General features: G+C 42.4%; 1 protein-coding gene across 2 annotated transcripts in view; it reads right to left on the bottom strand.

Annotated features, from left to right (window-relative positions):
- Nucleotides 1-9864, bottom strand: part of LOC124595556 (caspase-1-like) — a 97083-nt gene extending 87219 nt beyond the window's left edge. For both annotated transcript variants that reach the window (XM_047134335.1, XM_047134336.1), the window contains exon 1: nt 9706-9864. The gene's annotated coding sequence lies outside the window, so the exon portion shown is untranslated. The remainder of the gene's footprint in view (nt 1-9705) is intronic.
- Between the last annotated feature and the right edge of the window lie 3750 nt (nt 9865-13614).

Genomic DNA, 13614 nt, shown 5'->3' with positions numbered 1-13614 from the left:
GCGTCATTCACCAACAGCGGTAACGTAAACCGGCATAATATGCACTATTGGGCAACGGAAAATCCACGATGGCTGCGACAAGTGGAACATCAGCGACATTGGCGGGTTAATATATGGTGCGGCAATATGGTAGGAAGGATAATTGGCCCCCATTTTATCGACGACAATCTAAATGGTGCAATGTATGCTGATTTCCTACTTAATGTTCTACCGATGTTACTACAAGATGTTTCACTGCATAATAGAATGGCGATGTACTTCCAACATGATGGATGCCCGGCACATAGCTCGCGTACGGTTGAAGCGGTATTGAATAGCATATTTCATGACAGGTTTACTGGTCGTCGAAGCACCATACCATGGCCAGCACGTGCACCGGAGCTGACCTCCCCGGATTTCTTTCTGTGGGGAAAGTTAAAGGATATTTGTTATCGTGAACCAATGACAACGCCTTACAACATGCGTCAGCGCATTGTCAATGCATGTGCGAACATTACGGAAGGCGAACTACTCGCTGTTGAGAGGAATGTCGTTACACGTATTGCCAAATGCACTGAGGTTGACGGACATCATTTTGAGCATTTATTGCATTAATGTGGTATTTACAGGTAATCACGCTGTAACAGCATGCGTTCTCAGAAATGATAAGTTCACAAAGGTACATGTGTCACATTGGAACAACCGAAATAAAATGTTCAAACGTACCTACGTTCTGTATTTTAATTTAAAAAACCTACCTGTTATCAACTGTTCGCCTAAAATTGTGAGCCGTATGTTTGAGACTATTACAGCGCCATCTATCATAAAGCGAAAAAAGTGGTACAACTAAAACATTCATATTTCTTTACGTACTACACGAATATGTAATAAAAAATGAGGGTTCCTATTTTAAAAAAACGCAGGTGATATCCGTTTGACCTATGGCAGCGCCATCTAGCGGGCCAACCATAACGCCGTCTGGATTCCCCCTTCAAGCTAGACAAGTTTCGTTCTCCGTAGTTTTTTCGTTTGACGCTTGTTTTGTGTAATTATTTGCCGGTCACGATCAATGGACCACCCTGTATATGCATCGCCGTATCTGATTTTCTACACATGAAGTGCATAGCGGACTGAAGATGGCATTAATGAGATCCCGAAACTGATCAGCAAAACAAAATAACAACTTCTGAAAACATACAGCTGGTTAGTAATTTTTCTTTGGTAAATATCTGACCTGTCGCTGTCCCGTATCCACTATGGATCAACAGATAAATTTCTAGTTGGTGTGATGAATGGCAGCTTGCTCAAAATGTAGAAAAATGTAGGATAATCCAGAAGAGTAGGAAAAACAATCCATAATGTTGAAATACAGCATTTCTCGTGTGCTGCTTGTAACAGCCATCTAGGTGTAACGTTGCAAATCAATGTGAAATGAAACGAACGCGTAAGGATTGTAGTAGGGTAGGCGAATGGTCGACTTCGGTTAACTGGGAGAATTTTAGGAAAGTGGAACTTATATACATAGGAGACCGCGACTGATGACCTCAGATGTTAAGTCCCATAGTGCTCAGAGCCATAGGAGACCGCGGTTAGAACATTAGCGTGTCCAATTTTTGCGTAATTTTTGAGTTTGGGATCCCCACCAGGTCAGATTAAAGGAAGACATCGAAGCAATTCAGAGGCGTGCTGTTAGATTTGTTGCTGATAGGTTATATCAACATGCTAGTATTACGGAGATGCTTCGTGAACTCAAATGGGAATCCCTGGAGGGAAGTCGACTTACTTTTCGCGAAACACTACTGAGAAAACGTAGAGAACTGACATTTGAAACTGACTGTAGAACGATTCTACTGCCGGCAACGTACATTTCGCTTAAGGATCACAAAGATGAGATAAAAGAAATTAGGGCTTGTTCGGATGCATAGAGACAGTAGTTTATCCTCGCTCTATTGCGAGTGGAACAGGAAAGTAAATCACTATTAGTGGTACAGTGTATCCACCGCCATGCGTCATTCGGTGGCTTGCGGGGTATGTACGTAGTTGCTGATGTAGGAGGAGGTTCAAAGGGGCGGCTTAGAAATTATTTTCGACAGCGGCCAAGGGAAACAACGCAATCTGTCGATAAAGCGGATAGTCAGATTTGCTGTGTATCTGTGCTGCGGGTCCAAAGCACATGAAGATGCCGGTTAGCAATATTATTTCCCCGCGTTACAGGTAGCGAAAAAGTTTTCATTTCAGCAATTCAGTTATGTTTGAACTGCAGAAGCAACCACAATTGAAGAAACAGTGATGTTAGTTATCAGGTAATGGAGGAAAACAAATTTTAGCTGACAATACTGTTGTGGAGCAAATGGAGCATCGGAAGTGGAATTCTGATTATGACATGGTGTGATTAATAATGAAAGTCAAGAAATAAAATAGATCTATTCACGCAATGTCGTTAAAAGGGCGCTCAGGTACTCGTCGCAACTAACGAGGGAGTTAGCGCAAGCTGCGACTGCAATTGCATCAAAGAAGCGTGTAAGAGTTCTACATGTACATTACAAATAAACGCACAGTATTTGCAGTCGAAAATTACACTGAACTTGACAGTTATGCGCATGTTCAGTGGTTCAAATGGCTCTGAGCACTATGGGACTTAACTTCTGAGGTCATCAGTCCCCTAGAACTTAGAACTACTTAAACCTAACTAACCTAAGGACATCACACATCCATGCCCGAGGCAGGATTCGAAAGTGCCACCGTAGCGGTCGCGTAGTTCCAGACTGTAGCGCCTAGAACCGCATGTTCAGTCACCGAGTTCAAAAAATGGATTGTTGGTAGCTCTTGACAAAAGATTACGAGAATGAACATGACCACAGGGTGTAAAATGCCGTTAACAGACTTCTTACCACAATAGGAGAACTTCATGAATGCCCAAATGAAGCAGTCTACCGAGTCACACTGCGCTTGAACATCAAAAATAAGTCCGGGCGGTGTTTGAAACTTCTCTACAGTCCAGGAGTACCGAACAAAGTCTGCGAAGATTGGAGAATAGAACTGGTTGTGGAGATTACCTATCCGCAGCTCGTGGTCGTCCGATAGCGTTCTCGCTTCCCGCGCCCGGGTTCCCGGGTTCGATTCCCGGCGGGGTCAGGGTTTTTCTCTGCCTCGTGATGACTGGGTGTTGTGTGATTTCCTTAGGTTAGTTAGGTTTAAGTAGTTCTAAGTTCTAGGGGACTGATGACCGTAGATGTTAAGTCCCATAGTGCTCAGAGCCATTTGAACCATTTTTTTTTTTTTTTTTTTTTTTGGGATTAGCTACCAGCAACGACGTTGAAACCTCGACGGTGGTGTGATCTGATTGTCGTTATGGATACTGTGATCTACAATCCGCTTCACCACCGCCTTGAACTGTTGGAAAATAGTACATCAACTGGGTGAATGTAAGATGCGCACCAAGGAGGGACGGTCTCGACTGTGTACACGGAGTTTTGCGGTCGGATAGCATCGATATGAGTCCTGTCATTATATATACCTCGCGAATCAATCAGAAGGAGAGATTCCTTCGCTGCGTATGGGAAGTAGATGTCTTGAAAGAATTGCGTCAGTATTTTTTTCGTGATTAGGCCGGACTTCGAGGCAACTTGGATCAGATTTTGTGGTTTCAGCATGCGTTGCATTACTCGCATTCCAAACTGACCTCTAGGTTCCTGGTAAATTACCAGTATCTTTCGAAGCACGTATTCACTTGCCGACGTAACGGGTTGGATGGCGTAAAAATGAGTTGTTGCATGATAACTACGCACCGAAGTTCTCACTGACTTTTCTCCCTTGAAATGCGGATTTCGTGATGAGTGAAGTTCGTTCCGTACACCCCTCCGATCGGTGTTATAAATCCGTATACGTTCCATGGCGTTCATTAAGGACGTTACCTCCTTGCGAAATCTGTCACGTCTTTCATTCACGTCACCATTTGTATTCCAGGCTTTAATGGTTACATATTTTGTTATTGCCCGGGAGCCAAGATGTGTCTCCATTTAAACCTTGTAATTAATGCATGGACAGATCCAGTGAATCGAATCAGTCCTATTTCTCGGGCCTTTTCCAAACACCAAGCACGAATATCCCTGTCGTGAACATTAGCGCCTACAACAGTTGTCACCAACCTGAATTTTTCAGCTACATAATCGTGAAGCAGCTTAAGTTTTGAGTCCTGGCCTTCCTCCCATTTCTCTACCACGTGACGTAATTATCGTAGATGGCGTAGGCCTATGTCTTGCACCACACGATATCGTTTCTGTACTGTATTGAAGCTTAATCTTTCAGTTTACCCTATATACCGGAATGCAATTATCTCCTTTGCCTTTTCAAAGGTTATATCACCCCCACTTCTTCCTCTTCAGTGGGCTTGGCAGATAAGCAGACGACTGGCTTCCATCATTTCGCAACAACTCTTCGCCACTATCAGATCCTGGAATATGCAAAAGTTTTTCGCACTCAGACAAGTCTTCTTATGCGTATTCATATTCTTCTATATAGTCTATTGTATTTTCGTGATGTACTCGTATATTATTATCATTGGTTGCCACTGTTTCATCTGACACACTGATTATGAATGCTGCTGCATTTAACCCCTTTACTGTAGTTCTGTGGATCTTCTTTTGTGTTTGTAATGGCTGACAATCATGCTCACTATATTCGCAGGATTCATTATCACACAGTTACGTTGACAATGAGGTTAACGTGACGCGCTACGAAACTGGTAACACCAAAACGGACGGATTAACAGCCTAGGTTAATGTACCGCAGACGACGGTCACTATTATATTGGTTTCCTTGCTCATGCGTAATGTCTGTCTGGTTCCCCTAGATGTCGCATCGGACACTTCTTTAGGTGACCTTCGGTACAGCGTGGCGTGTGTCGACCGTAGCATACACTGCAAATAACTACATTAATTAGAGGAACACTGTTTACGACGACTAAATTTGCTAAATTCACAATATCATTTTAGGTATGGTCCACTGTGGACGGAATATTGCATCTTCGTAGCTTACAGTGTAATTGGCGACGACAGTTTATACATTTTTGTAATCAGCAGCTCAAACATATCACAGCTCAGTTGCAACTGCGACCGCAAGTTGCACTGACTCTCTTGTAAATAGATATCTTCCGTAGACCGACTTTCTCCGCTTTTCCAGAGAAGAGGTAAATCACCAATGCGATACAATAGTGGCAAATATCGCAGCAGGTAAATGGGATATGCACAATTCTGTCCAGCGCATGATACAGACAAAACTGAAGAATCTAGCGAGGAGGCATGTGAAACCAATTATTCGAGTACGTTCGGCTCCTGTAAGTTTTCCTGCGCACTTCCGCACGACCTACTTTTAAACCTCGTCCTATTACCAAGTTCTAAACTTGCTCTGCACCAATAGAAACTGCTGGAAAATCTCGCGAAAACCCGGTTTTCTTTCCTGAGAAGTATTAAATTCCTAATGAGTCAGAACAATCTCGAAATTAATAGCTTAACAGCGCGTAACTTGTATGAAGCGGACGTAAATCTCTGACATAACAAATACTGATAAGAGTAAAATATATATGTACAAAATAAATTTCTTGGTTGCATTCGCCAATGTTAAAGCACACTCGTAAGTAGGTGTATTATTTCTAACAAAAGGTCGCTACGATTGAATTGAAAAAAAAAAAAAAAAAATCGTTGAGTAACTACCCTGAAGTTGAAACACACATTGTACGAGGGCGGTTTGATAAGTCTGATAAAAAAAAGCATGAAAAATGTTTCGTAGACTATTCACTTTTCTTCTCGCAGTTGTCTCTTTTGAGTATACACAGGGTCCAGTGATCTTCAGATTTTTTCGGCCAATCGGAGAAGTAGATTCTGTCACATTCTGCAAAATACTCGTTGACTACAACTATCACTTCCAAGGCTGACGAAAATTTCTTCCCAGCAAGCCAAGGTTTCATGTTAGGGAACAAGAAGAAGTCATTTTGGCCTAATTCTGATGAATGGGGTGGATGAGGAATTTGCGCTTTCGCCATTGGTATCGCTGATGTGTGGGATGGTGCATTATACCGGTGAAACAGCACATTTTTGCGTGCCAATCTTGGTCTTTTTTCAGTCAACGCAAGTTTCAAACGATGGAGCAATGAAGCATAATAGGTTTCGTTGTGGTTGTGCCTTTTCCATGGAATCTGTGAGGATTATTCCTTCGAAATCCCAAAAAACAGTGGCCGTCGCCTTAACGGTTGACAAAATGGTCTTCGCTTTTTCGGTGCCCTTCACCAGAAATTGTCCACTGTTTTGACTGCCGTTTTGACTCTGGTGTGCAATGATGAATTCAGGTTTCGTCAGCAGTCACAAACTAGCGCAAGATGTCCTGCGTATTGCGATTAAACATCGCCAGACATTTTGTTGAACTATCCCCCATGGTACACAAAGCAGATCAGAACACTGCTGCAGAAACAACGAAAAAAGCATGCCAAATTTAAACGAACGCAAAATCTCCAGGATTGGCGATCTTTTACAGAAGCTTGAAATTTAGCGCGTACATCAATGAGAGATGCTTATAACCGTTTCCACAACCATACTTTATTTCAAAACCTGTCAGAAAATCCAAAGAGATTGTGTGCTATGTTAAGTATGCTAGCGGAAAGACCAGTCAATGCACTTTCTGCGCGATAGCAATGGAAATATTGTCGACGACAGTGCTGCGAAAGCAGAGTTACTGAATACAGCCCTTCAAGAAAGTTCGTAGGAGTAAGCCATTAAATTACATGTCTATATCATTAACGTCAATATGAAGCTGGATTTTGGATCATATATTACATTCGAACATTACGAATTTCAACGAAGAGAACTGTCTATTCACACACAGTCAACACGGATTTAAAAAACATCGTTCTTGTGAAACACAACTAGCTCTTTACACACACGAGTGTTGAGTGCTATTGACAAGCGATTTTAAATTAATTCCGTATTTATAGATTTCCAAAAAGTTTTTGGCACTGTACCGCACAAGCGTCTTGTAGTGAAATCGCGTGCTAATGGAATATCTTCTCAGTTATATGACTGGATTCGTGACTTTCTTTCAGAGAGGTCACATTTAGTAGTAATTGACGGAAAGCTATACAGTACAACGGAAGTGATTTCTGGCATTCCAAAAATGGTTCAAATGGCTCTGAGCACTATGGGACTTATAATCTGAGGTCATCAGTTCCCTAGAACTTAGAACTTCTTAAACCTGACTAACCTAAGGACATCACACACATCCATGCCCGAGGCAGGATTCGAACCTACGACCGTAGCGGCCACTCGGTTCCAGACTGTAGCGCCTAGAACCGCTCGTCTGGCGTCCATCAAAGTAGTGTTATACGTCCTCTGCTGTTCCTTATCTACATAAACGATTGAGGAGACAATCTGAGCAGCGGAATTAGGTTGTTTGCAGATGATGCTGCCGTTTATCGTCTAAAAAACTCATCAGAATATCAAAACAAGTTTCAAAACGATTTAGGAAAGACATCTGAAGGGTCCAAAACTGGAATTTGACCTAAATAATGAAAGGTGTGAGGTCATCCATATGAGTGCTAAAAGGAATCCGTTAAACTTCGATTACACTATAAATCAGTCAGATCTAAAGGTCGTAAATTAAACTAAGTACTTAAAAATTACAATTACGAACAATTTAAATGGGAAAGACCACACAGAAAATATTGTGGGGAATGCAAGCCAAAGACTGAGTTTTATTGCCAAGACACTTAGAAAATGTAACAGATCTACTAAGGAGATTGCCCACATTACGATTGTCCGTCCTCCTCTGGAATACTGCTGCGCGGTCTGGGATCCTAAGCAGATGGGATTAACGGAGAACATCGAGAAAGTTCAAGGAAAGGCAGCATGTTTTGTATTATCGCGAAATAGGGGAGTGTCCCTGGCATGATACAGAATTTGGGGTGGAAATCATTAAAACAATGGCGCTTTTCGTTGCGGCGGAATCTTCCCACGAAATTTCGATCACCAACTCCCATCTGCGAATGCGAAAATATCTTGTTGACGCCATCATCATAATAAAATAAGGAAATCAAAGCTCGCACACTGGAATAATAGAGAATTATTGTGAAGGTGGTTCGATAAATCCTCTGCCAGGCGCTTAAGTGTGATTTGCAATCCACGTAGATGTAGATTGTGCCGGATGCGCTTTCGGTCGACTGTAAGCGATCGCAGCTCTCACCTCGCACAGATTCTTAAAAGCCAACGATCCGTGCAGAATGTTATACACTCGCTAATCTTAGATGCCGACAATCTCAGGAATCTCTTGACTTTTTATTTGGCGGTCTTGCATTACCAAATCATGGATTTTTTCAATGGTTCCCTTTATTATGGCCTCATTCGACGGCTGGTGCTTGACCGAACACGTTTAAATTCTTTAATCCCAAAGCAAACGGTTCTCAGTGATGAAGGAGTCCGCGTGAACTTAATCCACTTCTGTTGTGGTTTGTTCAGCAGTCCAACCCTTCAAATGAAAATGTTTAATAACAGCACGGAATTCGGTTTTTTCCATTTTCAATTGCAGTCTACACATTGACCAATTCAGACGCTGTCAACAATCTATTGTACGCTATACATTATTGAAATTCTTCACACGATCCTTGGAATAATTATACTTATCAACCACGAAGGCACTTCAAAAATGTTTCGTTCTTCCAAGGAAATTTACCAGACTTATCAACTCAACCGTAGTTCACAGTCTTTCTCCCTCTATCTATTTTATTACTAGAATTTCAAGCCTGTATGGATAGAAATGAAAAGTACCTAAAGTATCAAAGATTGCATCTGAACGTAGGAGAATATGTAGCTATGTAATGCAAAGTTTCCACGGCGGTGTCTTGAAAAAAGCTGCACAGATATCCAGGCATTAGAGGTACAGAAATGTAAAACTACACGTGTAACAAAAAGCAAGAAAAGTAGTATTCTATGATTAAAATATGAACGAGTTACAACTGGAATCAGTTAACTCACATACGTGGATGTAACAGTTTGTATGGACATGACGTGGAATGAGCCCATAGGCTCAGTCGCAGATAAAGCAGGTGGCAAACTTCGGTTCATTGGCGGGATTCTAGGAGACTGCTTAAAAAATACTAATGCGACGCATCTTAAAATACTGCTCGAGTGTGCAGGTCACATACAAGATAGGACTGTCAGTGGTTATTGAATGTATACAAAGAACGGCAGCACGAATCGTCACAGGTTTGTTTGACTCAAAGGCGAGCGTCACGGAAATGCTTAAAAGCCTTAATTGGCAGAAGCTTGACGGATGCTGATTATCCCACGAAAGCCTGTTACAAAGTTTCAAGAACCTTTACTAACCGAGGACCGCTGGAATATACTTCAAACACGTACGTAACGAACGAGTAGGGACCGCGAAGACAAGATTAGACTAATTACAGGGTCACCAAGCAATCAATTTTTTCGTCATTGGAACATGAAAAACGCTAATATGTGATTCAGTGCTGAGCATCCTCTGCCATGCACTTCAATGTGATTTGCAAAGTTTGTACGTAAATGTAGACTCAGTAACTTAGTTGGGGACTGCAGAAGATTCTTCCAAACGAAGAATAAATAAATAAATAAAAAATACCTTCGTGCTTAGCACACTGCCGGGATGTAGCTGTTGGACAATACAAATTGTAATTTCGTCACGTCTGTCGTGGTGATATTTCCTTACCTTAGCGACTGTCCCGTAGTTGTCAAATCACCGCCTGTCTAGACTGGCAGCCGAATGACGACTGCAAGTGACACACACTGCGAGTGTGATTCTATCGATGGAACGGCGGCGTCGTTGTACCGTCGGGATGTGATGTGCTCCGTGTATCGGTATGGCGGGCCATCCTTATCTGTGATACACGATATCGGTCCTCTCACGGCCGGCAAACGAGTTCACCGCCAACACATATCAGCAGAAGACCGGTGTATTGGCGCGCAAATACGCCGCGTTCAGAGAACGAAGAATGCTAACAGGGAAGTAGCCGACTGTACCAACTACGAATAGCAGTCACTGGGTTCCACCACACGTGCTCCAGTATTACGCAAGCTGGCAGGAAATCACGATTTTTCCTGAAATTAAGATTGCTCACAGTAGAAACAATAATTGAACATTAAGCTAACTGGAAAAGGAAAGAAGCATTCAGCCGCCGACTAGGTAGGTAGGAACAGAGCACGAAGGTGAATTGACGGAAAGATATGGAAGGAAATCGGTCGTGTATTTTTCGATGAAACGATGCCGGAGCGTTAACATATAGCGAATTAAGGAAGCTACGGAAAAAATGAGGAACGAAACATTAGGTCATTTGGATAACACTGGAGCAGCAAACGAACTGTGGCTGGAGGGCCTATATACAGAAAGTGTGAGTGGTCAATGCTCGTTAGGCCGTAGATAATATGCACAGGCTGCCGCCGCTTTTTCTCTTTTTTTTTCTTTTTTGCCAGAATTCGGGCGGGAAATGCTGTCGCCTGTTGACTGTCACAAGATATGGATCTGACAGACATTACAGCAGAAATTCTAGCTTGTTATTTAGTATATGACTACTACACATTTAATGTGGAGTGAATTAAAGGCCGGACAGTGTGGCTGAGCGGTTTTAGGCGCATCAGTCTGGAACCGCGCGACCGCTACGGTCGCATGTTGGAATCCTGCCTCGGGCATGGATGTGTGTGATGTCCTTAGATTAGTTAGCTTTAAGTAGTTCTAAGTTCTAGGGGACTGATGACCTCAGATGTTAAGTCCCATAGTGCTCAGAGCCATTTGAAGTGAATTAAAGTGGTGCGTGATACAGCGTATTAACTATTTATTACGACTTTCGGGAAAAATGGGAATCGACCAGGAAAAAACAGAGTTTTATTTACATTATTTTAGCCACTCTGAAGCGATTTCAGAGTTTCCTGCTTGTATATTCATTGTTGAAGTTAGCATCGTCTAAACTTCAAGCAGTTGTTTCCTTCCTAGCTAATATATTTTAGATGAGATCATTTTGGATCTAGAAGCTCGTCTTATACCGGGAAAATACAGAAGACATACCTCTGTACGATGTTTAGAAACGCTGAAGAATGTAAGCAGGGTAAAACAGTTTTACAGTAGCCGGTTTTCGAAAACGAAACTTGTGTTACTATGGATACTCGAATATTCATGCGATTAGTAATTAAACATAAAAGGATTATGATCCACGATTTGTCAATTAACATTTCAATTCCACAAGTGCAATTCAAACAAAAGCGAAAAAAGTAATTTGGCGACAGCGACAGCAGAACCGCAAACAGCACGATTTATAACATTAACTAAAATGGTTCAAATGGCTCTTAGCACTATGGGACTTAACAGCTATGGTCAGCAGTCCCCTAGAACTTAGAACTACTTAAACTTAACTAACCTAAGGACATCACACAACACCCAGTCATCACGAGGCAGAGAAAATCCCTGACCCCGCCGGGAATCGAACCCGGGAACCCGGGCGTGGGGAAGCGAGAACGCTACCGCACGACCACGAGCTGCGGACTATAACATTAACTGCTACTTACGGAACCATACGTGACATTACGGCAGACAGACGAAAAGTTATGTAGATAATACTGCCCAGAAATTTTAGATTCGATTTGTTTTCCTTCCAAGGCAAGAAAACTGCAGACGTGGTATGCTATAAACCGAAACAGATTTCCAGTAGTCTTCGAAACTACAATCCAACTCCAGAAAACACTGCGAACGTACGAATCGAGAGAGGCCCTACACAAAAATGGCGTCGTATCTTAGCAACCTATCACGTACGATTTCACGAATGACTCTCTCTCCGTCTCTCGTCTCTCTATACAGGCTCCCCAATTAGAGCCATTTTGAAGGAAATGCCCTGACATGCGCCTGAGATGTTTTAAGGTAACTATGGGCAACCGAAATCAACGACGCGGGATGTACTTTCGAGCCTGATTCCTTGCAATATGAATCTACTTTTGCTAACTGGTAAAATTTATTCCTTCGTGGGCAACTGTATATTGCCTGCACAATGTGCAATGGTTGCTGCTTCGGCTTATGTTGGGTGGCTGATGAGAGCACTTTGAATGTACTGTCGCATTTGTTAATTCAGAAGTTCATTGCGTAAATGTTTATTCACTGTGAAATATTAATTTCTGCCTTAAAAATACGAGGGCCGTTCAGAAAGTAACCTCTGGTTGATTTAAAAAAATACACCAAGTTAAATAAAAATATTTTAATATATACATCTTACAACTACATATTTGCACTATTTTTCTACATAGTCTCCATAGCGATTGAGGCACTTATCGTATCTCTTCACAAGCTTTGAAATTCCTTCTGCATAAAAATCACCCGCTTGTGCCTGGAGCCAGCCTGTGACCGCATCTTTGAGCTCTTCATCGTCATCAAACCGCTGTGACCCGAGCCATTTCTTCAAATGCATGAAGAGGTGATAATCACTTGGCGCCAGGTCTGGGCTGTAAGGTGGATGGTTGATAACGTCCCACTTGAAGGACTCAAGAAGGGCCGTTGTTCTGCGAGCAGAGTGAGGACGGGTGTTATCGTGCAAAAAAACGATACCGGAAGTCAGCATACCACGGCGTTTGTTCTGTATAGCCCGTCGTAACTTTTTTATTGTTTCGCAGTACACGTCTTGATTAATGGTCGTACCACGTTCCATGAATTCAACCAACAACACCCCTTTGGCATCCCAAAACACCGTTGCCATCAGTTTTCTGGCAGAAAAATCTTACGAGGCTTTTCTTGGTTTGGTAGGCGAATTTGAATGTGCCCACATCTTTGATTGTTCTTTTGTCTCAGGGTTCACGTACTTAATCCAGGTTTCGTCACCGGTCACGATTCTGTTTAACAATGGTTCTCCTTCGTCCTCATAACGTGACAGAAAGTCTAATGCAGAGGCCATTCTTTGAGTTTTGTGGTGGTCGGTAAGAATTTTGGGCACCCATCGTGCACAGAACTTACGGTAACCCAATCTTGCTGTCACTATCTCGTACAAGAGAGTCTTAGAAATATGTGGAAAACCAGTAGACAACTCCGACATTGAGAAACGTCGATTTTCACGAACTTTTGCATCAACTGTCTGAACGAGTTTGTCAGTCACCAATGATGGTCTACCACTCCTCTCTTCATCATGAACGTTTTCTCATCCACTTTTAAATAAACGTACCCATTCACGGACAACTCCTTCACTCATAACTCTTGGTCCGTACACGGCACAAAGCTCACGGTGAATAGCTGCTGCAGAATATCCTTTGGCTGTAAAAAACCTTATGACAGCACGCACTTCACATTTGGCGGGGTTTTCTATTGCAGCACACATTTCAAACTGCCACAAAAACTAAACTAACGCAGATACGACGTTCACTCGACCACGGCTTGATGCCGACTGACCTGTTGAGTGCGTGAACGCACAGATGGCGTCGCTACTCCCCCCACAACCCGCATTGTGACCAATCGGAGGTTACTTTCTGAACCGCCCTCGTATATTGAAATGTTGTTGTGTCATTGGAAGCGCCTCATTTATCTGAGATTGCAAACGTATTCAGTTTTGCATCATTATTTGATGTGAGTTATTGTCGAATCTCAAAGAGTTGT

The sequence above is a fragment of the Schistocerca americana genome, chromosome 2 (assembly GCF_021461395.2).
Source record: "Schistocerca americana isolate TAMUIC-IGC-003095 chromosome 2, iqSchAmer2.1, whole genome shotgun sequence".
Lineage (NCBI taxonomy): Eukaryota > Metazoa > Arthropoda > Insecta > Orthoptera > Acrididae > Schistocerca > Schistocerca americana.
The sequence above is the reverse complement of the archived record's forward strand: the minus strand, read 5'-3'. Positions and strand labels throughout refer to the sequence as shown.